The 13,719-nt window shown below is 49.4% G+C and overlaps 1 protein-coding gene across 1 annotated transcript in view; it reads left to right on the top strand.

Annotated features, from left to right (window-relative positions):
* Positions 1–13,719, top strand: part of RPL28 (ribosomal protein L28) — a 147,486-nt gene that overhangs the window by 92,103 nt on the left and 41,664 nt on the right. The window lies entirely within an intron of this gene.

Here is a 13,719-nt window from a genome sequence, read left to right as displayed (position 1 = left end):
CCACACACTGGGCAGTATTCAATGAGAATACTGACGACGTGCAGTGAATCCTGTTTAGGATTCGCTGCACATTCGCCACTGCCCACCGCGTTCCGTAGCCTCGCTGGCTCCAGTATTCAACGGGTCAGGGGCTCACTGCCCCTGACCGTCGAATTTTAACTCCTGCGGCGATGCCGCAGGGAGCCTGAGGACGGCGGCAGGCAGGGAGATGGAAGTCTCCCTGCCTGCCTCAGAAGTTTGGGGGGGGGGGGGGGGAAATAAAAATAGCATGCCCCTCCTCAGAATAAAATTCCTGATTTTTTTACACCAAATGTAAAAAACAAAACACTTTATTTTAAAAGTTCAGATTCCACTTCACCATAAAAAGATAGCGATTGCTACTCGGTGAATCATGGCGAAAAAAACCTTGAAATGTTTTCACCATCTGGTCATTGAATAGGGTGATTCACCGTTTTAGTCAAAAATTCGCCTTACAGCACAAAATCGCCATAAAAACCTGGATCAGCTTAATTGAATACTGCCCCAGCAGCACATAGTATAACAGGAGATGCATAATGTGTTGTGCTCCAATGTAAATGAATGAACAACTAATGCTAGTTATACTGTGTGTTTAATATTTAAATAGATTTTTATTTATTTATTTACAGTTTATTATATAGAGCAGCATATTCCATTGTTTTGTAAACAAACATTCTTAAAATCCCGGGCAATGACGCCAGGAACACCAGCTAGTTGATAATAAATAAAATTATGAACTGTTGAAGAGTCTATGGGGGGAGGGATCTTGCACTGCACACCCTAATTATTAACACACATCAAGAGGTGCTATCATGCTGGGACTTGTAGTGCTACAAAGAAAGGACACTACAGTGCTGATGGCCAAGCTATAATAATTATAATAAGCTCTGCTTTCTAACATTGAGTAATAACAAGGTTTTTGGTATATTAATACTAGTCTGGTATTTATGCAGATTTATGAACTGCTTTTTTGGGGTACAAACATAGGGGGTTAAATGGCCAAAACCATGTGCACTGCAGGTGGGGTAGATGTTACTTGTGCAGAGAGAGTTAGATCTGGATGCGGTTTTACATTAAAGTGAGATCTATATTGCAGTGTAAAAATAAAGAAGTCAGTATTTTCCCTGCACAGAAACAAAATAACTCACCCAAATCTAATTCTCTGCACATTTTACATCTGCCCCCTGCAGTGCACATGGTTTTGTCCATCTAAGAAGGAATTTGCCAGAAGGAGTGAACCAGAATAACCCCCATAGTATTAGGGATCCACAAGAGTTGATGTCACCTTTTAAAAATCAGCAGATCTGTATTTGTTCAATATGATCTGCAAATTACGGAAATATATTTGTAATATATGGGCGCAGATTGGGGAATCTCTAAATGGGGGGGGATAATAACAGAATTTGTGAAATAGATTTTTTGTGGAGTCTGTGAATCATTTCTTTGTGATTAGTGATGTATGGGGGCCACAGCGGTACATGGGGCCTGATTCGGGTTCAGTTGTAGTTTTCCAAAAAAAATAAAAAATGCAACTGCTGACTCCAGCATGCGGAGGAGCGACCAGCACAGGACAAGGCCGCCCGCTTACTGGGTCCCTCCATGCGATGAGATGGCAAACTATAAAAATAACCTTGTAAAAATGCATTTTAATTTGAATTAATTATTTAACTTTATTTCAATGTACAAATAAAAGGGGATTTTGGTCCTACCTGTAAAATCCTTTTTTCTGAATCGATGGTGGACACTGGGACAGTGGGGTGTGGGTGGAGCTTCAGCTACAGGCACCAAGTAGAATAGAGTTCTTCAAGTGCAGCCCAGGCTCCTCCTCCTCCACGCCCCTACAGGCTTCAGTTTGTTTAACAGCTTACCCGCAAGGTACAGGAAAAGGAAGAGAAACAGGAAAGAAACCAGCAACCCGAAGGAAGAATAAGTTTCAGGAAGGTGTAAGCCGACCCCCATTACTGTAGATCAGTGTGCGAGGGCGGGCGCCCAGTGTCCACCATGGATTCAGAAAAAAGGATTTTACAGGTAGGACCAAAATCCCCTTTTTTCATTCATGCCAATGGTGGTCACTGGGACAGTGGGACGTCCCAAAGCTGTCCCTTTTACGGGAGGGAACGCACCTGAGCTGCACTGATGACGCGTTGTCCAAAAGCAGAATCTGCCCTGGCGAACGTGTCAAAATGGTAAAATTTTAGAAAGGTGTGTGGAGAGGACCAAGTGGCCGCGCGACACAACTGTTCTGCAGAGGCTCCCTGATGAGCCGCCCAAGAGGCCGCTACCGAACGCGTGGAGTGGGCTCTGATAGAGGATGGAACTGGCTTATTGGAAGATACATAAGCCTGTTTTATAGTTAGCCGCAACCATCGAGCCAGTGTCTGCTTCGTTGCAGGCCAGCCTCTCTTGTTTGCATCATAGAGCACGAACAGGGCCTCTGTCTTGCGTAAGGATTGAGTCCTGTTAACGTAAACTTTTAAAGCTCTTGTAACATCCAAAGAGCGTAACTCTGGGGAGTCCTCCAACTGGGAAAAAGCAGGAACAACGATATCCTGGTTTATGTGAAAACTGGAAATAACTTTGGGTAGGAACTCCTTTTTTGTTCTTAAGACTGCCCTGTCCGGGTGGAACACCAGATACGGGGATGCACTAGACAAGGCTGACAGGTCCGAAACTCTTCTGGCCGAAGAAATAGCCAGTAGGAACACTGTTTTCCATGTTAGCCACCTGAGCTCTGAGGATTCTAGAGGCTCAAACGGTGGTCTTTGCAGTGCTGAGAGCACCACTGTGAGGTCCCAAGGTTGGATTGGGGGTACAAAGGGAGGCTGTATGTGAAGGACGCCCTGCAAAAAGGTCTGTATAGCCATCTTCTTTGCTAACTTCCGCTGAAACAAAATAGAGAGTGCGGAAACTTGGACCTTTAAGGAGGACAACCTTAGGCCCAAATCCAGGCCCGCCTGCAAGAAGGCCAGGATCCTGGAAAGTCGAAACTCCCTAGGCGGAAGGTTCTTCTTCGCACACCAGGTGAAAAAGGCATTCCAGATTCGATAGTAGATCCGGGAAGAAGCAGGTTTCCTTGCTGCTATCATGGTTTTTATGACCGGTAATGAAAATCCCTTCTCTCTTAAAACTTCCGTTTCAAGAGCCACGCCGTCAAAGCTAGTCTGCCTAGATTCGGATGAAGGCATGGTCCTTGTACTAGCAAGTCCGGACGAGCTGGCAGTCTCCAAGGTGGCTGCAGAGACATCTCCCGAAGGTCTGAGTACCAGGCTCTGCGGGGCCAGTCTGGGGCCAGGAGGATTGCTGTGGTCCCTTCTTGTTTGAGGCGCCTGAGGACTCTTGGTAGCAGTGCCACTGGAGGAAAAATGTAGACCAGGGAGAATGGCCATGGAGCCGACAGGGCATCCACCAGATATGCCTGAGGGTCCCTGGACCGAGCCCCGTAGCGGGGTAACTTTTTGTTGATGCTTGAGGCCATTAGGTCTATTTGCGGGAGTCCCCATCTGTTGACTAGTTCCTGGAACACATCCTCGTGGAGCCCCCATTCGCCTGACTGTACCTCCTGGCGGCTCAGAAAATCGGCCTCCCAGTTCTGAACCCCTGGTATGTGTACCGCTGACAAAGCTCACAGGTGATGTTCTGCCCACTGCAGAATCGATGTTACCTCTCTCATGGCTGCTAGGCTCCTGGTCCCCCCCTGGTGGTTGACGTATGCCACCGCAGTGGCATTGTCTGATTGAATCTTCACCGGTTTGGAGTGAATCAGAGGGCCTGCTGACTTGAGGGCTAGCAGAATGGCTCTTAGCTCCAGTATGTTTATTGGGAGCAGCGCCTCCTCCCTCGACCAACGGCCTTGGAAGGAATGTTCTGCCAGAACAGCTCCCCACCCTCGGAGGCTGGCGTCCGTTGTTAACATCACCCATTGAGGGATGACAAACTGGCGCCCTTTTTGAAGGTTTAGAGGACTGAGCCACCATGTGAGCGACAGACGTGTCTGCCTGGACAGAACAAAGGTCTGCGATTTCAGGCTTGGTTGGGAACGGTTCCAGTGACGCAGCATTTCCCTCTGCAGGGGCCTGGAATGGAACTGCGCAAATTCCGCCATGTCGTAACAAGAGACCATCTTGCCTAGGACTTTCATGCACAGGTGCACAGAGACCCTGTGTTGCTTCAGGAAGAGTTTCAGGAGGTCTCTGAGGAGTATCCACTTGTCCTCCGGCAGGTAAACCCTGAGAGTTTTTGTGTCTATCAAGGCTCCTAGATGCACCATCCGCTGTGATGGGGTTGTTGAGGATTTTTTCCAATTTATGAGCCAGCCGTGGGTCTGCAGGAGGGAAATCGTTAGCTCCAGATGCCTCTGGAGTGTCTGTGCGGATTGAGCCAGTATCAAGAGGTCATCTAGATATGGTAGTAGACGAACGCCCTGGGCCCTTAGGGCCGCCGCCATGGTGGCCATAATCTTTGTAAAGATTCGTGACGCGGTCGACAGCCCGAAGGGAAGGGCTATGAACTGGTAGTGGTTGCTTTTGACTGCAAACCTGAGGTAGCACTGGCTGTCCGATCGAATTGGCACATGGAGGTAGGCATCCTGGATGTCCAGGGATGCCATGAAGTCCCCCGGTTCCAGAGCTTGCAGGATAGACCTGAGGGACTCCATCCTGAACTTGGGAACACAGAGATGTTTGTTCAGGCCCTTCAGATTGAGGATGGGTCGGTATGACCCGTCCGGCTTTGTCACCAGGAACAGGCTTGAGTAGAAACCTGCTCCTCGCTGAGAAAGTGGGACAGGTACTATGACCCCTGCTGCCAGCAGGGTGTGAATGGAGCTGGTCAGAGCAGCCGCTCTGTCCTTCTCCCGGGGCATGCTTGTTGTGAAAAACCGAGATGGTGGACGCCCCTGAAAGGAGAGGGAGTAACCCTGGGCCACTATGGTGTTTACCCACCTGTCGGTGGTAGTGGCCTGCCAAACCCCGGCAAATGACAACAGGCGACCGCCCACCTGATGTGGTTGGTGGGCCGTCTGATCCTCATGCTGAGGGCTTGTCGGCCTGTTTTGGGGCCTGACGGCGACCCGCCCAGGACTGTTTGGTCTTGGGAGCGGATGGACGCCTTGTGGGGGCCTGCGCCCTTGATGAAGGCTGACCCCTGGGCCTCCCCTGTGGACGGAAGGTCCGAAAGGACTGAGATCTAGACCTAGCCGGTGCCGAAGGCAGAAAAGCTGTTTTGGACGTTGCAATGGTGGCTACAATCTTGTCCAGCTCAGAGCCGAACAGAACCTCCCCTGAGAATGGAAGGGCCTCTAATGCCTTTTTGGAATCAGAATCTGCGTTCCAAGTACGCAGCCACAGTGCACGCCGGGCAGCAATTGAAGAAGCTGAAATTTTTGAGTAGAGGGCAGCTGCATCTATCGCTGCCTCTTCCAGGTATGTGGCCCCTTCCCTAATGAGGTCCACCGTTGATAACAATTCAGAGCGACGTGTACCTGAGGAAATCTGCTCCTGCAGGGAGTCAGCCCAAGTTGCAATTGCCTTTGCTACCCAGGCTGAGGCCATAGCTGGTCTTGCTGACACGCCAGCATTGGAGAACACTGATTTTAGGCAGTGTTCAATCTTCCTATCAGTAGGATCCTTAAGAGAGGCCACTGTAGGAATGGGAAGGGTAGTAGCCTTAACTAGGCGGGCTACATGAGCATCAACCTGTGGAGGCTCCTCCCATTTCTTACGGTCCGCTGGAGCGAACGGGAAGAAGGAAATCAGGCGTTTGGACACTAAAAACTTTTTGTTAGGGTGTTGCCACGCTTCAGATAAGACCTCATCTAAGTTTGAGTTTGAGGGAAAAAGAGCCAACTCCTTCTTTTTCTTTTTAAAAAGAAGTGTGTCAGGTGTTGTGGTCTGGGTGTCCTGTATATTGAGAGACATCCTAACAGCCTTAACTAAGGAGTCTACTCTGGACTGGGTCATTCTTTCCTCCTTATCAGGTTCATCTATGTCAACATCATCTATGTCAACATCACTGTCTGTGTCGACCAGCACCTGGTCGTCCAAGTCATCCCCAGCATCTGATTGGTTAGAGGCTAAAGGAGCTTGTGCTTTGCGTTTAGGTGGAGCCCTCAATGCAGATTGCAGAGAAGCAGACACCTGGACTAAATCCTGAACAGAGGAGGATAAACCCTGTACCCAGGCCGGCTCTGATGCAGCAACAGCAGGCTGAGCTGGCAATGGCTGCGCAGCAGACTCTCTGTTTGCAGCTAACTGAGTAGCTAACTCCTTCATGGCTGCTGAGAGAGTGGAAGCCCAACTGGGTTCCCCATGTGTTGGGACTGAGGGGCCCCCCAGGGAGTCCTGTGCAGAACAGCGTTCACACAAACCAGCTTGCTCCTGTATGGAGGAATAATTCTCCTTACAGTTAGTGCATGTATAAGCATGCAGCTTAGGTGAATCCCTAGCTGGCTTTGCTTTGGGGTTTTTCTGTGACATTTTAACACAGACAGGTCCTGTGTGCACTGGTTACAATAATACAGTGGACAGTAACACCCTCTGAAACTATAAAGGTATACAGATGGATGACAGTAGAAAAGACACTATACTCTCTGACACTCAGCTAAATACTGAGGTACAGAAGGCTGCAGAAAAACCTGTTCCTGTAGCGTGTAGAGGAGCAGGGATTCCGGTGCACTTCTCCCACAGTGTAGTCCCGCGTAATGGCGTCTTCAGTACGCTGCTGGGGCGTGGGGAAGCTAAGCTCAGGCGGGAAAACAGCGTTATGCCGCTCTGAGCGTGGAGGCGGGGAGCTGTGGATCAAGGCCCCGCCTCCCCTGGAACCATCAGTGCCCTGCGCCATTAACAAAAATGGCGCTCCACAGTACGGCTCCCTGGTGGTCTAGTGGCCGCGCAGAAAAGACTGGGTGCCACTGCCAGGGTCACCCGGGCTGCACCCCGCCCGGTGACTCGACCGCTAGCGGTGCGCACATAAAATGGTGCGCGCGTCCCCTCACATGGAGGGCCCGCTTACCTGTGGTGGAGCGCGGCGTCCTCCGTGTCATGAGGAGAGCGGCGGGTCTGGCTATGAAAGTCAGCGCGCCGCTGCCAGCCACAGGGGAGCAGCGTAACGCTGTCTCCGTGTAAAAAAAAAAAAAAAATTTAAAATAAAAATGAAGATTTCAGACAGGGCACGGAGCCCTGTCCCATGGTACCTGTGCCTTGAGGCACCAAGAAACAACTGAAGCCTGTAGGGGCGTGGAGGAGGAGGAGCCTGGGCTGCACTTGAAGAACTCTATTCTACTTGGTGCCTGTAGCTGAAGCTCCACCCACAGCCCACTGTCCCAGTGACCACCATTGGCATGAATGAAAAAATATTGTATACATACTGTATATTGATGAACTGGATTATTGCTATTTGGACATGTGCTATTCTATATTAGGAGCTGGGTTTTCATGTTTATCACTTGGAAATTGCCTAGTTAGCAAATGGATAAATACAGATAAAAAATGAAACAAAACACAAACACCTAAATGTTATTGCTGTAGATATTTTGGCTACTATATAATGTATATATTTTCAGATGACGCTTCGGAGACCGTGTTTGAGGAGAGGCTGCGGTCCGAGCGCAGAAGTCCGGATACCGGGGTGGTCGCGGGGGTCCCGCGAATCGCGGGAGGGGGGTCGCGGGGGTCCCGCGAATCGCGGGAGGGGGGGTTCGCGGGGGTCCTGCGAATCACGGGAGGGGGGGTCGCGGGGGTCCCGCGACTCGCGGGGGTCCCGCGACTCGCGGGGGTCCCGCGACTCGCGGGAGGGTGGAAAGCGGGGGTCCCGCGAATCGTGGGAGGGGGGGTGCGGGGTCCTGCGAATGGCGGGAGGGGGGGTCACGGGGGTTCCGCAAATCGCGGGAGGGGGGGTCGCGGGGGTCCCGCGAATCGCGGGAGGGGGGGTCGCGGGGGTCCCGCGAATCGCGGGAGGGGGGTCGCGGGGGTCCCGCGATTCGCGGGAGGGGGGGGGCACGGGGGGTCCTGCGAATCGCGGGAGGGGGGGTCGCGGGGGGGTCCCGCAAATCGCGGGAGGGGGGGGTCGCGGGGGGTCCCCCGAATCGCGGGAGGGGGGTCGCGGGGGTTCTGGCAGAGGGTAGGGATGTGCAGGAGTAATGGTGGATGGTGGCTGTGGAGTAATGGTGGATTGTGGGCGTGTACTGTAGCCCTGGCTGGGCGGGGGGAGGTGATGTCAAGGGGGTGGAACGTTAAACACATGAAAGTGAAACTGTTCTACACAGGAACGTTCTCCACAGGGGTTGAGTGACAGATCTGGCTAAATATATAAGAGATAAAACTAATTTGCAAATATGTTGGGAAATGGGGAAACATTGGTAAAATATTCTTCGGTACTTCTGTAATAGAACGGCGCCCACTAAGCAAATAGCTTTGTGGGATAGTCTGCGTAGTGAAATCGTATCGCATCGCATGCCATTATTGTATGGCATGCGATGCGATGAGATACGATTTTCCTATTTAATTTATTCACTGCTCTCTGTCAGTGAATAAATCAAAAAACTCGTATACGATGAAAAAATCGGGGTCCGATGAAAAAAATCGGATCCGATATCGGATTCGATATCGGACCAGATTTTACCTGTTATAATGGCATTTTATGTACTAAAAAAATCTGGTACGATGAAAAAAAATCGGGTCCGATATCGGATACGATTTTAACTGTTATAATGACAATTAATGTGGTATACAATTAAATGACATATAATGTCATTTATTTAGGTCCCCCCCAATATCCACGTCATCCCGAAGCGTGGCGAGCGGTGGCGGAACGCGTCCGCCCGACCTTTTCATACCCCCACTATCCACGAGTTTTTTTGATTTATTCACTGACAGAGAGCAGTGAATAAATTACATAGGAAAATAATGGCATGCGATGCGATGCGATACGATTTCACTACGTTAGCGTACGTAGGGAAAGTGGGCGCCGTGCTAATACACAAGTACCGATTCTTCTTTAGTTGAGGGAATGTAAATATAATTTTACTTATTTTGTTATTCAATATTTGTCATGATTGCTCAGTTCACTCTAATGAATCCATCAGACCATCGCTTTTATCTTTTGTTAACTAAAATCTATGTTTAAGTTAAATAGAAGCTAGTAGAAGCCAGGGATGGATTAAGGGTGAAATGGGCCTGGAGCTGAAAATCAGAATCAGCTTTAATGGAAAGAATACTTGCGTATACTAGGAATCTGCTGTGGAGTTCAGTGCAGTAGAGTAGCAGAAATAATATACAAGTCAAAATACAGTGACTAAATTACGCAATTTACCTGCTAAACATCGGACGCTAGCCCACCCATCTGGGGGGCCCGGGAGGGAGAACCGATTTTAAAGACCCTCCAGGCCATTCCCGGCAGATAGGTAAGTATTGTATACATGTGGTTGGGAATATAGATTGTAAGCTCGGTACTTGTGAGTTATCCGGGCGCCCGATTTTTGGTCGTATGCGCATCGCGTCGCATCGCATGGCATCGTATGTTAACCAAATGGCATGCGATGCGACGCGACGAGATGACCACCCGAACCCGATTTTACATCGGGTACTATGTAAAGTGTCGCATCGCATGGCATGTTAACCACATGGCATGCGATGCGATGCGATACCACCCGATTTTCGCAGTGTAAAACCCCCAATAAAGTGTCCCAAAAAGTGACACAATGTCAGTCCCATCCCCATTGTTAACACCACTCCACTATCAACGTGAACCCGAAGCGTGGCGAGCGCAGCGAGCCCGCGAGGGGCGGCGGTACGCGTCCTACGACCTTTTCATGCCCTACTATCCACTAGGGCGTGGAGTGAGAATATAATAGTGTGGCGAGCGCAGCGAGCCACCGAGCCCGAAGCGTGGCGAGCGCAGCGAGCCCCGCGAGGGGACACGGATACCTTCACAGGTAAGCGCGTCCCTTCGTGGGCTTCACAGGTGTCCACAGTGACGTGGACACCTGTGAAGCCCACGAAGGGACGCGCTTACCTGTGAAGGTATCCGTGTCCCCTCGCGGGGCTCGCTGCGCTCGCCACGCTTCGGGCTCGGTGGCTCGCTGCGCTCGCCACACTATTATATTCTCACTCCACGCCCTAGTGGATAGTAGGGCATGAAAAGGTCGTAGGACGCGTACCGCCGCCCCTCGCGGGCTCGCTGCGCTCGCCACGCTTCGGGTTGGCTGTGAGCATCCAATATCATTCATCCATATCATGCATATCTGACACATTAACGACAACTGAATTAAAGGTAATAACTGTGTAATTAACATAAGAATGAAATAAATTAGCATAACAAATAATCATAAAGCACACAATAATCTTAATCAACATCATGATTTATCAACATCATGATTTATCAAGTAATGTGAGCGCATGCAGAATACGCTCAAATACATTGTCTCTCGCCAGGCATTTTCTCCACACGAATTCCTGCATATAGGAATCTAGATGATGGCGTGCTGTTCCCCGCTGGCGTTTGTTGCGCCATTTGGCACACCCCCAAAGTCGCTCAATATTCTGCGTGTGTGCACCAGTCTCTGGGTCGACGAAGTTGAAGCGGTGATTAACCCGCAAGTGGCTGTAACCAGCCCGCTCCAGTTCACTGGTTTGATAGGCACGCCAGCAATCACTTACGATGGTGCTGCCAGGTGCCACGTGCTGCACAATTGCACCAATGAGAGTGGGTGCATCTCTTTTCGGAACTGCAATCATAAAACAGTCTCCTGTCTCCCGGCACACTCCTCCGAACACCCACTGCTGTGGGAGTACTCTGCCAACATTGGCCTTGCGTTTGACAAAGAGGCTTTCATCAACCTCCACCATTTTCCCTGGGCCTCCAATCTGTTGCTGTGGCTGTGCCATTAAATCACACTGGCATGCCTCCCGCATCAGGGCATTGTAGAAAATGGTGCTTTTATTGCAGAGTTTTAGATTTTTGGTACAGAATTCAATGGATGTGAGTTCATCGCACCAGCACCAGATAAACCGCAGGATCGTCATGAAGGGGAGCCTGCACCCAGGATAGAACAGGGAGGCCCGCAGAGTCTGCTTTTTGCTGCAGATTTTAATATAGCAGCGCCATTTGCGTTCTTTCAGGGACAGGCGCATAGGGTGGCCATTTGGGCATGTGGCAGTCAATGGGAGCAGCCCTTTCTCCTGGAGGAATGTGACTGTCTCTTCCTCTGTTTTTGGGAGGCTGAAGATGCCATCAACCACAGCCATTTTGCCAATAATAGTGTAAGGGGTGAAATGGGGCAGGTGTAAAGGGCCAAATGGGGCAATATTGGGGTAAATGTCCAATAATTCACCTCAGTAATATGCAACAATGCTGAAAATCAATTTCTCTCACTCAAACACTTGCTCTCTCCTCTGGAAACTACCTCACACTGATTTTCTGCCAGATGTGCCAGAGGGCGGGTTTAAAAATGGGCGGGAAGTGTAAACATCGCGTCGCGTCGCATCGTATCCCATCGCATGCCATTATAATAAGCATACGATGCGACGATATACGACGCGATGGAAAATCGCGTCGCATCGCGTCGTATCGTATGCTTATTATAATGGCATGCGATGACCACATCGGGCGCCCGGATAACTCACAAGTACCGTAAGCTCCACTGGGGCAGGGACTGATGTGAATGTTCAAATATTATCTGTAAAGTGCTGCAGAATATATTATCTTCTAGAAGGTGCTAAATAAATAAGTAGATTCTGATTGGTTGCCCATAGCAACATCCAATGTGAAATCTTAGTAAATTTCCCCCATAATATCAGAACATACCTTCACAGATTTCCCCTTAGAAGGCCCCAGCCACTTCCTGTCATTATGACATCACAGGAAGCATTAGAATGCAGCTGAGTTCCGTGTGATGTCACAGAATTCTACAGTTTCAGCCATTTGTTAGGTAGTTTTCAGAGGAGAAAGACACAAAATTGAAGTGTTCCTGTTTGTGGACATTTTTAGTCCTATTATTTATTACACCTGGCAAAGGAACAACAACTGCGATGGCTGAAGTCCCATATTTAGGATTCTATATAGACCATGCCCCGACAAAAGAATATTCTGTCTTTTTGGAAAACTATGGATTGATGTTTGCCATTACCTGTGTCCTTGTGGTATATGTAGCAGTTATGACCGCCATCTGCAAATACATCTCCAAAGGAAAGAAATCAGAACCTGACATTGAGAAAGGAGATAATGGCAGCTGGAGCATAATAGAGGTAACACCAGTGAAACAAAAAAAAAGAGTTCGGTTTATGGATGACAAGGACTCTATTAAGAAGGCAGAAAAAGATGCGAATGCAATCAAATTGACAAGAACAAGAGGTAACACCAAGAGGAAGAGAACAATCACCCGTGACCTCAAGAAGCATCGCAAAGTGTGCGGTCCTGAGTCCTCTCATCTCTGTAGATGTTAGAGGCAACAGCTCTGGCTTGGGAACCAAAAAGAGACCCAAATACAGGCTTGGGAACCTCAGACAAAGAAACCCACCCACCCCACCCGTGGCTGTTATTGCATGGCTATCGTGCATGGCCCCTTGACGATGGAGTTACCAGTTCCAGCTCTGGCTTGGGAACCAAAAAGAGACCCACAAACAGGCTTGGGAACCTTAGACAAAGAGACCCACAAACAGGCTTAGGAACCTGAGACAAAGAGACCCACAAACAGGCTTAGAAACCTGAGACAAAGAGACCCAAATACAGGCTTGGGAACCTTAGACAAAGAGACCCACAAACAGGCTTGGGAACCTTAGACAAAGAGACCCAAATACAGGCTTAGGAACCTTAGACAAAGAGACCTACATACAGGCTTGGGAACCTGAGACAAAGAGACCCAAATACAGGCTTGGGAACCTTAGACAAAGAGACCCACACACAGGCTTGATAACCTGAGACAAAGAGACCCACACACAGGCTTGGGAACCTGAGACAAAGAGACCCAAATACAGGCTTAGGAACCTTAGACAAAGAGACCTACATACAGGCTTGGGAACCTGAGACAAAGAGACCCAAATACAGGCTTGGGAACCTTAGACAAAGAGACCCACACACAGGCTTGGGAACCTGAGACAAAGAGACCCACACACAGGCTTGGGAACCTGAGACAAAGAGACCCACATACAGGCTTGGGAACCTGAGACAAAGAAACCCAACCCCCCACCCCCACCCCCTCCCCCTCCCCACCCCCTCCCCACCCGTGGCTGTTATTGCATGGCTATCGGGCGTGGCCCCTTGGCGATGGGGTTACCAGTTCTTTAAGAATTGGTAGTGGCAAAGCCACCATGGACCAACGCAATATACATTTTGCTGTTAAGTTATAACCGTCTAAATGTGCTGTCAGACTTGCTGTGATAGAATGCACTGACAACTTTCAGCTTTATTTGCAAAACATCTATTATTCCATATAAATAATTCAGAAATCACCACCAAATGTTGTGCAAAGATTAGGGCCATTTCTAGGCCATTTGGTTCCTAGAGAAAAATATAACATTTTCTGCACAAACACATGTATATAATATTCCTGCTGTGCCAGATCTACAGCAGACAGCAAGGGGTTAATGTTCTCAGAGACCAGACACCCTGTATGGTTTGTATGTTGCCTACTTTTCAAAAAGCATCTCGGGGATATTGTGAAGGGGGCACCTGGAAACGCAGACATGTACCGCGACATCTGAGAGCGCA

The sequence above is a fragment of the Crinia signifera genome, chromosome 19, assembly GCF_055691185.1.
Source record: "Crinia signifera chromosome 19, ASM5569118v1, whole genome shotgun sequence".
NCBI classification, from domain to species: Eukaryota; Metazoa; Chordata; class Amphibia; order Anura; family Myobatrachidae; genus Crinia; species Crinia signifera.
The sequence above is the reverse complement of the archived record's forward strand: the minus strand, read 5'-3'. Positions and strand labels throughout refer to the sequence as shown.